This window comes from Meriones unguiculatus, chromosome X (genome assembly GCF_030254825.1).
Source record: "Meriones unguiculatus strain TT.TT164.6M chromosome X, Bangor_MerUng_6.1, whole genome shotgun sequence".
Lineage (NCBI taxonomy): Eukaryota > Metazoa > Chordata > Mammalia > Rodentia > Muridae > Meriones > Meriones unguiculatus.
In genome coordinates this window covers 94606790-94624316 of record NC_083369.1, presented here as the reverse complement: position 1 = coordinate 94624316, position 17527 = coordinate 94606790, and positions in this window count along the sequence as shown.

Below are 17527 nucleotides of genomic sequence, written 5' to 3'. Positions count from 1 at the left end.
CGTGGCCTGTGGCCATGTGTTTCCGTTACTTGTTTCATTGTTGCAATAAACAACTTAAAGAAGGAAGGGCTTGCTGGAGGCGGCAGCGCAGGCCTTTAATCCAGCCCGCTGACACATTTTCTGCATTGTTGGTGCCCTGGGTTGGGTTATCAAACTCCGTATACCCCTTGAATGGTTCTGTTTTATGGACTACGCCAGGAGATTATGAGGTCACACCCACGGGGTTAATCAGGAACAAGAACGAGAGCTAAGACTCAAGACGATTATATTCATTCCGGTCAAGCTGAATCCCTACATCCGGTCTAAGGTGTGCGCAGCCATCATTTCGATACACCCACATAGTTTTGGATACAACTAATACAATGTTATCAACTTGCTTCGGGCATTATGAAATCAAAACAAAACAAAAACCAAAAAAACGTTTCAGGTTGTTTGAAGGTGACAGCGTCCTGTCACATGTCAAGAGTGGAACACACTGGAGCCCTGTGAAATATGTTACTGGTGAAAGTCGGGATGCTAACATAGTTTACAGGCAAGATTAGCCGTATCTACCATTGTCTGCCTAGTCTGAATGCAAATCATGAGGGACTGAAGACAATGTCTTTGTCACATGCATAGCGTGGTGATTAATCTTGGAGGCAAACTTCTAGACATGTCCGTGGAGGACTAACCGGGTCATGTTAATTGAGATAGGAAGAGCCATCTTGACTGTGGGCTGGGGTCTGGGACTGCATAAAAAGAAGAAAGCAAGGTGGCACACCAGCATTCATCTCCCTCTGCTTCTTGACTATGGACAGGGTATGGCCAGCCATTTCCTGCTCCTGTTGTCATGCCTTCCCTGCCGAGATGAACTATGTCCCCTGGAACTATAAACCCGAACAAATGTACAAGTGCCTCATCCAAGATGCTGCCTAATAACCTTTCTTCAAAGGGATGGAGAGATGGCTCAGTGGTTAAGAGCACTTGCAGATCTTGCAAAGGACCCTAGTTCAGTACACACACACACACACACACACACACACACACACACACCTTAAGAGAAACCTTTCTTCATTCAACTTATCTGTTATCTGGGAAGCCAGCATAAAAGTCTGCTTGTGAAGTCAGAGGTTAAGGAAGGTGTCAGACCCAGACCCCCTTTCTCTGCATCCCTTGAAGTTTACTTCCTTGGAGCTAGACAGTCTGTTTAGCAGTTTAAGAGTACTTGGCTCACAGCCATGAGGACCAGCATTCAAATATCAGCACCATATAACAAGCTGTATATCTCCATAAATGCCAGCTCCAAGCGGGGCAGAAACAGGAAGATCCCTGGGGTTTGTTGGCTTCCAGTGTAGCTGAGAAAATGCAAACTCCAGATTCAGGGAGAGACCCTGTCTCAAAGGAATAGGTGGAGAATGATCAGTATTCTTTTCCGGCCTCCACACACATGCACAGTCACATACACGCCATATGCTCACCCATATACAAATATATACATGAATGTTTGTAAGCATTGACTTTCTTTAGTGGGAAAGGATAAAGAATTAGAACAAAGTATGGTTCATCTGAATGAAAATGTCAAAATGAAGCCCAATGCTTTGTACGCTGGCCTAAAACATTGATTAAAAAACAAATTTATTTCTTGTTATCGTTCTTGTCACTCATGGGAGCAAAGGCAGAGGGGCCACTGCAGCTGCATTAAGAAGAGACAGTGTGAGTTTCAGGCCTGTATGTCACAGGCTGTCTTAGAGTTTCTAGTGCTGTGAGGAAACACCAAGACAGAAAGCAAGTTGGGGAGGAAGGGGTTTATTTCACTTACGCTTCCAGCTAACAGTTCATCACTGTATGAAATCAGGGCAGGAACTCACACAGGCAGGAACCTGGAGCTGACGCAGAGGCCCTGGAGAGGTGTTGCTTACTGGCTTGCTCCTCATGGCTTATTCAGCCAGCTTTCTTAAAGGACTCAGGGCCACCAGTCCAGGGCTGATGTCACCCACAATGGACTGGGGCCTCTTGCATCAATCAGTAATTAAGAACATACCCTAAGGGGTCTTTTCTGAGACTGATACTCCAACCAAGGACCATGCATGGAGATAACTTAGAACCCCTGCACAGAAGTAACCCATGGCAGCTTAGTATCCAAGAGGGTTCCCCAATAATAGGACCAGGAACCATCTCTGATATGAACTCAGTGGCTGGCTCTTTGATCACCTCCACCTGAGGGGAGAGCAGCCTTATCAGTCCACAGAGGAAGACAAAGAAGCCAGTCCTAATGAGACCTGATAGATTACGGTCAGAGGGAAGGGGAAGAGGACCTCCCCTATCATTGGACTGGGGGAGGGGTATGGGAGAAGAAGAGGGAGGGAGGGTGGGATTGGAAGGGGGTAGGGGAGTGAATAAGCTGTAATTAAAAATTGTAATAAATGATAATATTAAAAAAAACCATACCCTAAGGCTTTCACACAGCCCCATCTTGTAGAGGCATTTTCTCATTCAAGGTATCCTCTTTCCACATGGGTCAAGTTGACATAAAAACTAGCCAGAACACAGGACCAACCTACCTGTCCTGGAAATTTTGGTGAGCAAAATTTGCAGGCCCGGCCATGTACATAACTGACGGGACCCAGTACAAAATGACAGTGCGGGGGCCCCTTAGACAAGAATGGAGAAAATGTGCTACTAAAGGGACTGAAATATAAGAGCTTTTCTTTAAGAAAATATCTATTATGTACAGAACATGAATTACAGCATGGACTTACAAATTGCACAACAATGATATTTTGGTATCGTGATTTTATGTAATGTGATAAATAATACTTCATTAATGTGATATCCTGATTGATTGTAGCAGTTGTCTGGCTCACTTTTCTGCCAATTCATTTATTAGGTCATCAAACTTTATCCTTTGAGCAACTTCATTTTCCATCAATATAAACTGAAAACGCCATCAGTCACTTCGGGCAAATGTGAGATGGCGGAAAACTGGTCATTTTTAATTTTGAAAAGGCTCTTTTCTGCTGACGCAACCGCAGCAAGAGCTGTTAACAGTGTTTTTATAGGCGGCAACAGCACGATAAGTTTCTGATAAATTATTTCAAAATATAGATTCCAATACATCTAGAGCTGATGATTCTCATGTAGTAATTTTTCTATTAAAAAAAAAACGAGAGAGATTAAGTCTTTTTATAATCAGTCTGGGGGTAAGTCTGAACTTCATTTTAAAGGCAAATTTGTACAACAGCGTTCTCATATTTTCTCTGACGTTTTCTGTGACCGGTGGCTGTCCTAGAAGAGATGGAAAATGGTTTGTGTGATTTACACTTCACCTAAAATGCCTGTTTATCCTCCCTAGTCCTGGGTGCTCCAACGAGAAGAAAAGTTGTTTTTTTGAAATTATCTTCTTTGTTAATAATTGGTTTCTCTGATGCTTAGTCAGAGAAACCATGTTCTTTTCTTTCAAAGTTAGTGACCATTAAATTTAATTCCCGCTTCTAAGCCTGTGTGTCTTTGCAGGGCAATATTGCAGTGGTTTTCAAAACCAAGATTCCAACCTCTGGTGTATTCGTGCATGCACGCAAGCATGCGAGTGTGCGCGCGTGCATGTGTGTGTGTGTGTGTGTGCGTGTGCGTGTGTGCGCGCGCACGCACGTGCGTGCACACGGGCATATGTACATGTGTGTACAGGGCAACCTTGGGTGCTCTTCCTCAGGTGCCATCTACTTTGTGTTTTGAGACAGAGTCTCACTGACCCGGAAGTCACTGCTTAGGCACACGACCAGATACTGTGCCTCTCTCTTTAAAGGTGGGTTCCTGGGGATTGAAGACAGTGTCTCATGCTTTCAAGGCAAGCACTTTATCAACTGGACTCTCCCCCAGTTTTGAAGTCTTTTGGAAACCCTCTTACCCCTGTCTAATATGCTTGATTGCAGCAGCTGCCTGTCAGCCTTGGTTCATTGGTGACTTGTGGGCAGTGATCTTGGGAAAGAGCCAGCTGGCCCTGTCTTGGTCTTAACTCTTCTACTGGAAGGGCTAGTGTTTGGACAGACAGATGCTTCAGGGATAGCTCTGGGATTGACCATCAAGAGAGTTTCTTACCGTGGGACCCAGCCCTTACCCTGCCATGTTTGTCCTCTCTCCTGCTGTCTACTGGAGTAATGGCTGCGGCCATCACCACCAAGGTTCTAAGCCTGGGCCTTCCCTTGCACCGTGGCCTGACGAGGTGACACCGGTGCTTTCTATCCCTGAGACCAAATGACTGAGATAGTCAGGCCTGGTGGGATGGGTTTGTAATCCCTGCTACTTGCGAGACAGAGGCACAAGGACCCCAAGTTTAAGGCCTTTGCTGAGCTAACCCCAGAGAGGAAGAAGTTGTTTGGGGTCACTTTTCCCCAGGTTTCAAGCCCTGTTCACCTGGCCAGTTGTTTTGGGCCTGTAGCAGCTCACACCAGAGCGTCTGCTCACCTCATGGGAAGTGGATTAGAAGAAGAGAGGACTGGCCTGGGGTCTCATTTGTTCCCTTCTAGGGCACACTCCACAGTGACCCAACTTCCTCCAACTTGGCCCTGCTTGCTAGAGTTTCCACTAACTCCCTGTTAGCAGCACAGGCTGGCGAGCAAGCCCTTAACACGTGGTCTTCTTGGGAAACGGTCCAAGCGATCCCTCCTCCCAGTCCTATTTCTTGTTGCCACACACACACACACACACACACACACACACACACACACACCATCAGGTGTCACTTAGGCAACTGGAAGTCCTACTTTCCCTTCTGTCGCTGTGATGAAACACCCTGACGGAAAGCCACTTACGAGAGAAAGGGGCTTCTTTCGGCTGTAATTCCAGGTTACAGTGCCTTGCTGTACACGCCACAGTCAGAAACAGAAAGGAATCCACACATGCTCACTCGCCTGCCGGGGTGCAGCTCATTTCCCTCCATTCTTGCATAGTTCAGGGCCTCCCACCTAAGTCATGGTGAGGCCCACAGTGGACTGGACCCTTCCACATCAATTGACTTTAGACAAACCCCGTAGACAGGCCCGAAGGCCAATCTGGTCTAGGCGGTTCCTCAAGTAAGGCTCCCTTCCCAGGAGATTCCAGGTTCTGTCAGGCTGACGCTCAAAGCCTGCCGCGTGCCATAATCTCCACTTGGAGACAACAGCGCATAAAAGCAAATGTGGGACTCTGATGAAGCCCACCCTATGGGCAGGTTCTTATTGTACTTCCTGCCCAGGTCACTGGTCCTCCAGTGCAGGGCTCCCGTGTCCAATACAGTTGCCCGTGTCTAATACAGGCCCCATGTCAAGGCTTCAGATCCCAGAAAACCCAGAGAAGAGGTAGGGAAGTGACACAGGGAATTAGCAGAGTCAATGCAGCCTTGTAAAAGAACGTACAATTCCTGCAGAAAACCAAATCCCCTTCAGGTTAGGGTGTAATTCTGCTGTCCCCTCCACAGACACTTCAGAACACACTCCAGAATCCGAATGCACTTAGAGACCAGGGTCATTATCCTAGGAGGAGCCCAGGTGCCTTAGGAAGCCGCCTGCTGATGGTATCAGGTGTGGCACTTGTGGAGCTGGCTGAGTCGCCAGGATCCAGGAGGCTCTGCCAGCTTCAAGCCTCTTCTCTTGCCTCACCTAGCTCTCGCTCACACTGTGTGGGCCTTTTCATTCATCCTGAGCTCTGCAATTACTGCTTAATCTCCTCCTTCCTTTAGTATCAAAAACGCCCCCAACAACTTTATTTTCTTGCTTTATTTATACAACAGAAAAGATGCTTAGAAGCAAATCATGCTTGCGTCCGTAGATCTCTACCTGTTTATCTCAGCGTTTACGGAATGCCAGCCGTGGTGGTATCTGGGCACTTAAACAGTCCCATTAGATCAAATTCCTGACAGAAGACAGACCACTCTCTCCCTCCTCTCCCGCTTCTCCTCCACTTCCTCCGTATAAGCCTCTTGGGTAACATACAGAGGGCCAGGGCCAGAGAAAACTGCCAGCCACTCGTTCTCCAGCTCAGAGAGAGAGAGAGAGAGAAATGAATTTTTTGGCAAAGAAACATATTCCCTCCTGGAGGGAGGTATGGGGAGCTCGCAAACTAATTTGGAAGATCTATCAGAGGGTGGTCTTCAATATGTTGGGTAGTTAACACTTGAAATGATTTCAGTTTCATTGCTCTCCAAATAGCAAATTGAGCCCGTTTTTCACAAATGTGGCTTCGCGCACAGAATGGCTTCTAACGGAAGATATTGGGTACTTGCTCACTCCATCTTCCTCAGTCCAGAGTTATTGAGGACTCCAAGTTCAAACGTCTCTTTGCTGTCATGCTTAGAGGAGGCTGAAGGCCCCAGCTCCCCAGGGGGTCTGAGTACAGTAAGCCAGAGCACTGGGTTCTTTTTGTCACTGCCAGCCCTTCCTCCCTGCTCTGTCTCTTCCTTGGCACTTTTGGGATATCTGCTCTAGGGTGAGTACTCTACCTTTGAGCTGTATCTCCAATCATCGCTTTACTTTACCTTGGAAAATTACGAAGACATTTGGTTTGACTATATTATTTATTGATTTGTGGTGTGTGTGTGTGTGTGTGGGTGGGTGGGTGGGTGTGGGTGTGGGTATGTGATTGGATTGAATCCAGTGTTTGAGTGTTCCACTACTGAACTACACCCACACACCCCCCTTTTTTAAGTGAAAGAAAAATTCCTGGCTGGGGATCTAGCTTAGCTGGTAGACTGCTTGCCTCACCAGCCCTGAGTTCAACCCCCAGAACATCATACACTGGGCGCATGCCTGGATTCCCAACACTCATGAGGTAGAGGCAAGAGGCTTGGGAGCAAGATCATTGTAATAGTCTGTCACAGTTGCCATCTTGACAAAACCTAAAGTCACCTGGGGGAAGGGGCTCTGGGTACATTCGTGTCAGAATCTTGATTATGTCACTTGAGCTGGGCAGGGAAATCCCAGACTGTGTAAGCTTGCAGAAAGAGGACAGAGTAAAAGTATACACGGGTTCATTGCTCTCTTCTGATATTGGTTGTCATATGACCAGCTACACTAAGCTCCTGATATCTTAATTTACCCACCATACACTGTGAGCTGAAAGAAATCCTTTCCCCCTTAAGGTGCTTTTGTCAGAGTATTTCATCATGGCAACAAGAAAGAAAGCAAGACCTCCACTACGCAGCAAATTCAAGGCCATTTTTTTTTCCAACTTTACACAGGCCTACAGTCATCTTGGGAAGAGGGATCAACAGTTGAGGAATCGCCTCCATCAACTTGACCCATGGGCCAGTCTGTTAGGGCATGTTCTTGATTAATGTGGTTGATGTGGGAGGGCCCAGCAAATGTGGGCAGTGCCAGCCCTGGGCAAGTGGTCTGGGCTGTATAAGAATGGCAGTTGAGTGAGCCAGTGAGAGCAAACCAGTAAGCAGTGTTCCTCCATGCTCTCTGCTTCAGTCCCTGCTGCCAGGTTCCTGCCTTGCTTGAGTTCCCTCAATGATAGACTGTGATGGGGACATGTGAGCTAAATAAACCCTTTCTTCTTCAAGTTGCCTTTGATCATATTTATCATAGCAATAGGAATCCAAATAGGACATCAGTGTAGGTTATAAGAAACCTTGTCTAACCAAACCAAACCAAGCCAAGCCAAACCAAACCAAACCAAACCAAACCAAACCAAACCAAACCAAACCAAACCAAACAAAACAAAACAAAACCACAAAACACTAGCCAAGAAAACTACGACAACATGGTAGGCTAACTTGAGAATAATTCTTCTTCTTCTTCTTCTTCTTCTTCTTCTTCTTCTTCTTCTTCTTCTTCTTCTTCTTCTTCTTCTTCTTCTTCTTCTTCTTCTTCTTCTTCTTCATACCCATCTCTGCCACCAGACTGTATGGCTGTCCCACCAAGGAGTCCCTGAGAAGCCAGGGCTGTGAGAATGTGAGGCCAGAATTCAGGGTGAGCCTCCAAAGGTCCCCTTTAGTTAGACAGGAAGTTTACATGAGCCTGCTCCTTCCTGGGGCTTTTTAAATCCCTTCCTGTCTCTACCTTTGCTCTTAGGAGTTCTTTGCCACAATCCATTTCTGTCACCCCTGCAGGTCCCCAGTGGCCGTGCCACTTCCTCCAAACAGCTTTTGCTGATTCTAGATAGACAGGTCCTACGTGTAGCTTTGAGATCTCTTCTGTAGATACATTGTTGCTGTTGCCTTATTCCTGCTCCTAGGCTGAACTCTCTTCCTTTATTTTCCTCAAAAAAAGCGATTATTATTATGTGCATTTATTCATGTATATGCACACATACACATGGCATAGCTCTCATGTAGAAATCAGAGGACAACTTGGAGGAGTCAGTTTTCTCATCTGCCGTGTGAGTCTAGGGGATAGAACTCAGATTGTTGGGCTCGGTGGCAAGTGACCTTACCTGCTGAGCCAGCTCGGAGCTTCTGAGATCTCTCTGAAGACGAGAGAGTTGAGTTTCATTTCTCAAAGGCCAGCACCCCTGTGTGGTTTCCAGATCCCAGCACTTGAAGGGAACAGATCTGAGAGTCATCCAAAGGGAGGTGAGCATCTAAGCAGAAAAGGAGGTAGGGAAGAAAAGGAATAGTGCGTTTTCTAGAACCTCCTGTGTTCGCCATCACCACAGACTGGACCTGCTCCAGCTGAGGAAGGGTTCCTAGGACTCTAGGGCTCCCAGACCTTGGTGTCCATTCCAAGTGACTCCAGGACAGGGAGGAGGGCTTCTCACATGGGAAGCAGAGCTTCCACCGGGGCATGGCAAGTCAGAGCTATGAAAACAGCTCCTATTACTACTGCTGTTGCTGCTGCTGCTGCTGCTATGGCAACGTGTGCTCTCATTACTCCTTAGCCTTCACACCAAAGAAAGCGTGGAGAGACTTTAGTTTTCAGGGCCTAAGAACCATGACACCAAGAACTCACCTTGATTCCATTCTGGGTAGCAGTTCAAGAATCTCCCTTTGACTATTATTGGTTGTTGTCTTAGGATTCAGAACAGAGCTGACAGAATGGATTTATCAAGAGAGGGTTTATTGCACTGGCTTTCATGATCCAGTCTGGGTCATGCAACAGTGGCTTGTTTGTACATCGGAGAGGCTGAGACCCTGGTAGCTGCTCAGTCCACACAACTGGATAGCTCAGCAGTCCTGAGTCAGTACTGAAGGGCTGTGGGATTCCTGGAGAGTCCCCTGTGCTTCAGTCCACATTGGAACTCTGAAGAAGCTGGGTCCTGATGTCAGTGAAGGATGATGGGAGGTGGTCGTGGTAACACAGGAGATGAGCTTGCCAGTAAGATGTGACTATCAAGCAGGCCCAAAGCAAAAAGATTTTCCCTTGGACTGCCTTATATCTGGCCCACCATCGGAGACTGTTACCCGCACTTAGGATGGCTTTTCTCACTTCAGTTAACCTGATGAAGAAAACTCTTCACAAGCATATCCACAGGATGCATCTTAGGTACTATCAGTCAAGTTGAAAACTAAAATTAAACATCACAACTGTCCGTGTTGCTGAGAGCTCTTTAAAGACCAGCATTTTCTTTGCCATAGGATTAGGGTTGGGGAGGGGGCACTGTGAATACAGCTCAGTGAGGGTTCTTGCTTAGCACGGATGTGTGTGTGGCCCTGGATCTTATCGCCAGTGAAACAAAAAGACCCGTGGGATGGAGATATCTTGGCCGTTAAAAGTTTTGCTGTTCCCCCCGGGGGACTGGAGCTCAGTTCCCAATGCCCGTGTCAGGTGTCTCACAGCTGTAACTCCAGTTCCTGGGGATCCAAAACCTCTGGCATCCACAGGCACTCATACAACGACATATAATTAAGATTAATAAAAACACCTCCCCATGATGGGGGAGCAGCCTTGCCAGACCACAGAGGAGGGCAATGCAGCCAGTCCTGATGAGAGCGGATAAGCTAGGGTCAGATGGAAGGGGAGGAGGTCCTCCCCTATCCGTGGACTTGGAGAGGGGCATGGGAGGAGATGAGGGAGGGAGGGTGGGATGGGGAGGGGAGAAGGGAGGGGACTACAGCTGAGATAAAAAGCGAATAAACTGTAATTCATATAACAAATAAAAATTAAACACAAAACAAAGCAAAAGATTAGTAAAAAAACAAATCCAAAAAAAAAAAAAAAAGAACATTCTATGACAGATGTGGCCTTTAACCCTAGTCCATGGGAAGAAGAAGCAAGCAGATGTCTGGGAAATCAAGGCCATCCTGGTCTACATAGTGTGTTCTGAACCACCCAGAGCTACATAGTAAGACATTGTCTTAAAATGAAAAGAAAAAAAAAAGGCTTTCAGAGACTAAGTTGCATCCTGTTTGACCCTCTGTTCCAACAGGTGGAGCACAGAGACTAGCTTATAGCAAATATTCAGCAGCGATAACCGTGCTTACTCACCCGGTGCTACCTCCTTCTTCTGTCCACACATGAGCACCATAGCAACCATTACCACTCTTCCTTGACAAAGTGAGGAGCTGGGGCTTAGGCCGACAAGGGCCTTGCCTGAGGTCCTCCTCAGCTAGTGAGTAGCTGACTGTTCAGAACCTGAGCTTCCTGCTGCTGCTAGAACAAACTGACTGCAAAGCAGCACAAACTTCTTCTCTTCCGGGTCCGGGGTGGGGAGGTGGGGGGAGGTCAGACATCTGTGGCTACAGTCAGGCCCGCATTGGAGATGAGCTCTTGTGGATGCTGCAGAGGAATCCAGTCATTTCTTCCAGCTCCTGCAGCCTGCTGCTAATCCTTTCTTCATGCTGATTCATCCCAAATTCCGGTTCTGTGGCTCCCTGATCTTTCTCAGCTCTGCCTCCCTGCCTCCCTCTTCTAAGGACCCTTGAAATGACACAGGACCCGTTCCGCTAAGCTAGGATGTTCTTATCACAACTCGCATCCCTCTTTGGCATTGCAGGTAACACACACAGTGGGCTGTGAGTCAGGACAAGGAGTGGGTGTGGTGGTGAGCGCTTACAATCCCAGCCCTTGGGAAGCAGAGCCGGGTGGATCATAAGTGTTAGGCCAACCTGGGCTATATTTGGGGATCCTATCTCTAAAAATCAAACCAGAACAAGAAAGCCTTGGGTGTGGATATATTATAGGCCAATTATTTGGGCTGCTGTGGTTTCTCTGAAGGTGACGTGGAGGTGTGCATTGAGACTACGTTTTCTCAAAACCGGATAAGGACTTGAGTGTGCATGTTGACAGAGAACCCCAGTAGAGTATTGGGATACATGACAGGGAAGGGAGAAAAACCTTTCAAGGGTACAACTGTTTGCTGTGGCACTGGGGTTCTCTCCTGCATCAGGAGCATTGCTCCCCTGAGGCTTGCTGTGTTTGTGTCCAGGACTGCTGGAGTGATGCTGGGTCACCAACTGGGTACTCATAGTTCTGGGAGCTAGAAACCTAAAATGAGGTTGTTGGCAGGGCTCTGAGGGGTGGTGGTAGTGGTGGGGGATCTGCCCTAGGCATCTCTCCCAACTTCTGGTGACCAGCAGGGGTGCATGGAGTTTCTCGTCTCGTAGATGTGTAACCCCCATCTCTGCCTGTTCTGGTGTCGCTTTCTCTGAGAGTCTTTCCCCATTCCCCTGAGACACAGTCTTACAGTGTAGTCCAGGCTGAACTCTTAACTCACATTCTTCCAGCCTCAGTGCCCTGAGTGTTAGGATCACAGGTGTGTGTCACCAAGGCCTAGTTGCCTACTCCTCTTAAAGCATTATGTGTTTTTAGATTTGGGGCCAACTGGAGTAATTAAGGGGTCCTGGCTCATGCCTTTGAAGAAAGGGTGTGTGTGTATGTTTGTATGTGTGTGTGCGTGTGTGTATGTGTGTGTGTGTGTGTGTGTGTGTGGTGTTCATCTGAATACAGGTGCTCCTGCATATGTTGTGTATCAGCCAGAGGACAACCCTGTGTGTCATTCACCATGAGCTTGCTACCTTGTTCTCTGAGGTAAGTTCTCTTACCTTTGGTTTACAAAATTAGGTTGTACTACCCGGCCAGTGAGCCCCAGGGATTCACCTGTCTCTGCCACCCCGGTGCTGGGATTAAAAGTGCATTCAGATATTCTTTTAATATGGGGACCGGGAATCACCATCAGGCCTTCATGCTTGCACATTAAGGACTTAACCACCGGAGCCATCTCCCCACCCCCTGCCAAGATCCTTTTCCTTAATCAGGCTGCCTACACAGGCTCTGGATCGACCTTTAGGAGTCTACAGATGCAAAACGAAAGTGTCCATTTTCAAAGGGGGTCAGCTTTCCGCGGCAGCCACAAACAAATGCAGAAGGATGGCAGAGACACACGCCATCCTACAAGGATGCTTAGGCTCTGCCTCAGAGAGCTGGGTGGCAAGGAGTCTTAGTGCAGAGCAATGATTTTCATCCCCGCAAAGGGCTCCTGGCCTTGTCTCTCCTCCCGAGTAGATGAATCAGCAGGAAAAGGTCTTGTCATTGCAGGAAGCTGGAGAAATAGGGGGGAGATCGTGTTTCATTGCCTCTCCTCCACCAGCCCCTCAGGGGTTTGGCTTCAAAAGAGCTTGACAACGAGGCTGTCCATCTTTCTGAGCAGGCCAGGTGGAAAGAGGGGTGAGAGAGCTGCTGGGGGGGGGCGTGTAGGGAAAAGTAATTAGTTTGATTAATCTTCTTTTTAAGTTGTTCTCTACATGGGGTTTTCGTGGTGTTATAGACTCAGCCATGCATTCCCCAAATTTTATGAATCCTTAAACACGGACCATTTGTCAAAATAGAGAAGTAAACGCAACCAACTGCAGACACAGCCCTAGGTGTCCCCAGTGTGGGACAAGGACACCCAGTGATGACCCTAGGTCACAGAGGAGTCTGGAGAATCATGATGGGGCTCAAGCCTTCTTGCTGCCTGCTTCACAGAGGTGGCATGCTGAGACACTGTGTCATATTCAGTACATGCTTTCCAAAAGCCTTTCAATGTACCTGCTGGGTCCTTGGATCTGGGGTCGGGGGTGTCCTGCACTTGCTCAAAGATATATCTGGAAGCTTCTCTTCTCTCTGGGAAGATTGTGCCAGCAGGTGCTCCTTGCTGGGCAGGGTGACCACGCTGGAGAGATGGTTCAGTTGATAATGTGCTTTCTGCACAGGCATGAGGAGGGGGTTTGCCCCCCCCAGCATCCAGGCATGCAAATGCACACCTGCAATTCCAGTGCTAGAAAGGTGGAGAGAGGAGTCTTAGGAGCTGATGGCCATCCATCCATCAGCTCATGATTCTCAATGAGTCTCAAGTTCAATGAGAGGTTCTGTTGGTTGAGAGCAACCAAGGAAACACCCATCAACTTTTGGCATGCACACACATGGGGTTTATGTGCATATGCACCCCCTCACATGAACAGACAGACAGACAGACAGACAGACAGACAGACAGACACACACACACACACACACACACACACACAGAGAGAGCGAGAGAGAGAGAGAGAGAGAGAGAGAGAGAGAGTCTATAAACCAATATTTGTCTGTTTGCTGTTCTTGGAACCTTTTGGGAGCCAAGCTGGGACCCATTAGCACTATCACTATAGTCCAAACCAGCAGAAGAACATTCTGGATGGCTGCGGGCTGGGAATGGGCAGTGGTGTGGCTTGGATACAGTTTGTCCCTCATAGGCTTATATGATGGAAGTTCAGGTTTCAGCATGGCAGTGGCAAGGTGGTAGAACCTTTAAGAGGTAGAACCTCTTATATTATAGATCTTGGGGCACTGCCCTTCAACAGGATTAAGGCTGGTCTCTATCTCTCTTTTTTTTCAGATGTAGCCCATGGCAGATCAGTCTTCAAGTGGGTTTCCTAGTAAGGGGAACAGGGGCTGTCTCTGACATGAACTCAGTGGCTGGTTCTTTGATCACCTCCCCCTGAGGGGGGAGCAGCCTTGCCAGGCCACAGAGGAAGACAATGCAGCCAGTCCTGATGAGACCTGATAGGCTAGGGTAAGATGGAAGGGGAGGAAGACCTCCCCTATTAGTGGACTAGGGGAGGAGCATAGGAGGAGAAAAGGGAGGAAGGGTGAGACTGGGAGGAGCAGAGGGAGGGGGCTACAGCTGGGATACCAAGTGAACAAATAAATAAATAAATAGAAAGCAAACAAACAAAATAACAGAACAAAAAAAATGCTGGTCTCTTGATGTGAGTTAGTTCTCATGTGAATTGTTTGTCGTGAAGGAAGATCACCTTTCAGGCAGGGGCAATTCTTGCCATTGACCCATTGTGCCAGTAAAACAAAACTCACTTTCTGTTCTCATTGTGGTTTTGTTTGTTTGTTTTGATGGGACTAATGAAGGGGACTCAATATGCTCTGATCTTCTTGTTTGCAATTTGGGGTCAGTCTCCAGAGTGCTATTCGTTTTGATGGATGGGAAGCCTGTAAGGGGGCTGAGCTAAATGCAACACGTAGAACAGACTCTCTGCCTTGGGTATTGAATCAGTGCCCAGGCTGGGTTGATGAGTCTGATCCCTCAGGTGGCCTGACTTGGCACATTCTAGATTCTCTCTACTCACAGCCACCTGGAAAACATAGGGGCTCCCCATTGCAGCCATCCAATAGCTGTAATGCTGTGACAGTTGGGTAAACACAGCCTATTTCATCCTTACCGGCCATGAAATGCCAGGACTCACGGTCCTAAAAACAATGGTGTTCTCTGTTCTGTCGGTCTGTCCTCCCTCTCCTCCCTCTGTCCGTCTGTCTGTCTCTCTGTCTTTCTCATGTATGTACACACATGTGTGTGGGTGTATGTCTGTGGGGTCTACATAAACATAGTGTCCTCTTCTATCGCTCTCTGCCTTGTTCCCTTGAGACGGTGTGTCTTGCTGAAGTTGGTTTCTCAGCTAGGTTAGCAGCCCACAAGCCCTAGCAATCCTCCTGCAGAGCCCTTTCCTTCTTCTCCCCTCCCCCAGGGATTATGCAGTCACTCCCAGTTTTTCTTTTTTTATTTGAAAGTTTATTATCAGGGTGTGTATGTGTGTGTGTGTGTGTGTGTAAATGCATGGAGGTCAAAGGACAACTAGCAGAGGTAAGTCCTCCCCCTCCAGGGATGGAACTCAGTCATCAGGCTTTTATACCAAGCACTTTTACCCGCCGAGCCATCGCCCAGATTTTTTATGAGAGTGCTTGTGAACCCACACTCATGTCCTCCTGACTGCATGGCAAGCTCTTTTTAGCAGCTGTTCCTCAATCCCAGCAATGGCTGTTCTGGCACCCCTTCAATCAATGAAGGTCTGTCGTCTCCATTTGACCCTTGACTGTCCACAGAGTTCCTAGACCCCGGAACACCCATTTCTTGGCTAAAGCCAAATCAGGAACCAGGGTAAGCAGCTCAGAGCATAGCTGAGCTAGCCATTGGATGGATCGAGGCATGTTCCCGGCGGCATTTTGTCTGTACTAAGGTCACAGCTGGGGTCCAGGCACAGGGGAGAAGCAGGGCCTTTGACACGTTTACTCCCTAGTGCCCTACATGAAGCACTGAGGCCAGCTTGATGAGCCAAGGAATAGAATTGGGGTTCCTCACAGGACCATGGTAGTTTTAGGGACACAGGGCACACAAAAGTCTCCCTTAGCAATTGTTCACCACCCTTAGGGAAAGGGTGGGGCCTTGTGAATCTCCTGAGCCCTCCCAGGGGAAATCACAGGTGCTCTGGTTTCAAGATGGCTATGGTCACATCATGTCCAGAGGACAGATTTCTACCATGCTGCTCACTGTAGGTTGAAAATATCCCGACTGAAGAATGCAGTCAGCAATCCTGGCCTATCACACAGCCCAACATAAGGACTTGGGACACTGTAGGGCACTATGATTATGGGGTTCACTTATTGAGGCAGTCACTGCCACTGCCTAGACCCAGGAAAGATAAGACCACACAGAGCAATCTCAGGAAAAGATCCAAAATTCAAACTTCAAAGTATGATTTCCACCTCGTGGACGTCATTTTGCACCATCACAAAATAAAAAAATTCTAAATCAAGGTATGCTACGTTGGAGAGTATGTTTATTACATGCAGAGGTGTGTGTGTGTGTGACAGAGAGAGACAGACAGACAGACACACACACACACAGAGGGAGAGAGGGAGAGAGAGAGAGAGAGAGAGAGAGAGACTACCTATGCAAGGCAGGTGTATTTTGGACCCTAGCCCAAAGCCTAGGAACTGGATGTAAGTTTACAGTATGCTCTCAGGAGTTTATTGAGGCTCTCATGTTTCTCCCCAGTTACTACCACAGTGTCCCTCTTAATCCCCTCACCCTTCCCCCTTCCTACCCTCATTTTTTGCTTTGCCACTGGCCAGGAAGGGAGGCTGTTTTAGTTACAGTTTCTATTGTTGTGATAAAAACAAACAACAAACAAACAAACAAAACACTATGACCAAAGGGTTTATTTCATCTTACAGCTTATCATCCATCACCGAGGGAAATCAGGACAGAACCTCAAGGCAGGAGCTGATGCAGAGGCCATGGAGGAGTGCTGCTTACTGGCTTGCTCTCCATGGTCTGCTCAGCCTGCTTTCTTACAGAACCAGGGACGACTAGACCCAGGGGTAACACAGCCCACTGTGGGCTGGGGCCTCTCCCATCAATCATCATTTTTTTTTTCCAATTGAAGTTCTTCTTCCTAAATGATTTTAGCTTGTATTAAGTTGTCAAAAATCTAACCAGCACAAAGGTCAGGGTCAACACCACTCTGAAGATTAATCAAACATCAAGGTGTGCAGTGACCAGATGGCCACATTCAAGGGAGGGATAAGCCACACTTGCCTGAGGAATGGGGAAGGAGTCAGAATCTACCTCCCAGCTTCCTCTGGCTCTGGAGCCTGCAGACTTCCCTAGGAAACCAATGGGGTGCTGTCCCCCAAGAGCAGTCATCAATTGAGAGCCTAAGGGATTTGGGAACTAATGATCTGGATGCTGCACCCCTTGAGGGGGAAGTTTTTTTTTTTTTTTTTTTTTTTAGTTCAGAGTGTTTTATTGTAACAACACAAAGGAAACAAGAACATATAAAGTGGAAGGAGAGAATTGACTCCAAGTTTTCTTTTGATTACCACATATAGGGTGCGGCTTATGCATGCCCCTCACATACTAAAATGCAAAAGTATCCAAGTGGGTTCCCTAGTAAGGGGAACAGGGACTGTCTCTGACATGAACTCAGTGACTGCCTCTTTGACCCTCCCCCCCCCCCTTACCAGGCCACAGAGGAGGACATTGCAGCAAATCGAGGGGGAAGTTTTTTTTTTTTTCCTTTTTACTATTATTATTATTTTTTTACACTTTATTCACTTGGTATCCCCCCATAAGCCCCTCCCTCCTCCCTTCCCGATCCCACCCTCCCTCCCCCGAGGGGGCAGTTTTATTTTTAACTTTTGATTGGTGCTTTGTGAATTTCACACCATGCACCTGGGCCTCACTCCTCTCCCTCTCCCCTCGTACCACCCCCCACCCTTGTAACCTCCCTACTAACAGAGGGGGGAAAAAACCCTCCTTGTGGAAGCTGTAATGTGTCACACAGTGTACCTCTCTGCCCACACATCTTTACCTGCAAATGTTTATT